Below are 1,833 nucleotides of genomic sequence, written 5' to 3'. Positions count from 1 at the left end.
CCTCTGAAAAACTGAATTATTTCTGAATTGCTTCTAGATATAGCAACCATATGATCACTGCATATCCACGTTGGTAAGTTAAGTAAATGTATGTGGCATTGATGCCAATTGCATATGAGAGTAAATGCAAATAACTGACTTGGTCAATATGTGGCAAGTCAGGCATAAATATGTTGTACTCAGTGTTGTACTCTATTTTGTCTGACCTGTCACAATTTGACTAAGTCAGGTATTTGCATTTACTCTCATATGCAATTGGCATCAATGCCACATACATTTACTTAACTTACCAACGTGGATATGCAGTGATCATTTTACAATATATATAAGTGACCAAAAACGTGAGCTCAATATTTGCGGTCATACCTCACTGGAGATGCCCAATCTCTTCTGACCTTGGAAGCTAAGCAGTGAAAGGCCGGGTTAGTAATAGGATGGGAGACCACCTCTGAACACCCTGGTACTGCAAAAAATTGGCTCCCAAATAGATTGTCACCTGGACGAATACTACGAGGTACTCTGTTCCATACGACCTATGAGTGCCTATAGCATTTATCAATATAGATATACAGTGATCACACAACAAACACATAGGTAACCAAAAAAGGTGAGCTCAATAATTGCGGTCATACCTCACTGGAGATGCCCGGTCTTTTCTGACCTTGGTAGCTAAGCAGTGAAGGGCCGGGTTGGTAATAGGATGGGAGACTACCTCTGAACACCCTGGTACTGCAAAAAATTGGCTCCTAATAGACTGTTACTTTTGATAAATACCACAAGGTACTGATTTTCATATGACCTATGATTTAATTCTCTGCGACCAAAATGATCCACAATGGATATATGCAGAAAAAATGATGGTCATATTCCATATGAGAAATGAATGTGCAATGATTATTTAATCTAGGTACAATGGCCACTTATCTCCGGCAATTCGCAAATTGTGATATTGTGATCACCTATGTTGAATAATTCATGTCCATATGTTCGCGAGGCTACATCACTCAAATATTGACACTCCTTAAAACTCAAATCATACAAATATCTAATAAAAATGATTTTATCAGTGATATGTTACATTTTTTACCTCTGAATTAGAGTGCTCCCAAAAAAGAGTCCACTTGTCTATACTTCCTTGTATGGCTCCTTTGGTTAATATATACAAACATACAGTATACAATAATATGCTTGCAGTATGATAATTCTCAAAACATAGCCCTCCAAACCACCACACTACTCCATGGGGGTCATTCAGAGTTGATCGCTCGCTAGCAGTTTTTAGCAGCCGTGCAAACGCATTGTCACCACCTGTGCAGCAGAGCGCCTGCAAAATCTTTTTTTTGCAAAACAAGACCAGCTCTGTAGTTACTTATCCTGTGCGTTGATTCTAACGACAGAGATACGACTTTTGACGTCACACACCCGCCCAGCGTACGCCCAGCCACGCCTGCGTTTTCCCCCGACACGCTTGCGTTTTTCTAAGCACTCCCTGAAAACGGTCAGTTGACACCCAGAAACGCCCACTTTCTGTCGATCACCTTGCGGCTGTCTGTGCGATTGGAATAGTCGCTAGAACCAGTGCAAAACCACAATGGACTTTGTACCCGTACAACACGCGTGCGCATTGTGGTGCATACGCATGCACAGAAATGCTGATTTTTAGCCTGATCGCTGTGCTGCGAACAACAGCAGCTAGCGATCAACTCGGAATAACCCCCCATACCCACTAGTCCAAAGTACGCTCACCAACCTCAGAGGCGCCACTGGGAGCAGCGACACCCGGTGCGGGAAGGCACAAGGGTGGTTATTCCGAGGTTGATCGCTCGCTAGCAG

The 1,833-nt window shown here is 42.7% G+C and overlaps 1 pseudogene; it reads left to right on the top strand.

The window, feature by feature from the left end:
* Positions 1–352: 352 nt before the first annotated feature.
* Positions 353–472, top strand: LOC135051621 (5S ribosomal RNA; annotated as a pseudogene).
* Positions 473–1,833: the final 1,361 nt, after the last annotated feature.

The sequence above is a fragment of the Pseudophryne corroboree genome, chromosome 2, assembly GCF_028390025.1.
Source record: "Pseudophryne corroboree isolate aPseCor3 chromosome 2, aPseCor3.hap2, whole genome shotgun sequence".
Classification (NCBI taxonomy): domain Eukaryota; kingdom Metazoa; phylum Chordata; class Amphibia; order Anura; family Myobatrachidae; genus Pseudophryne; species Pseudophryne corroboree.
Note: the sequence above shows the minus strand (reverse complement) of the source record. Positions and strands in the feature narration are given on the sequence as shown.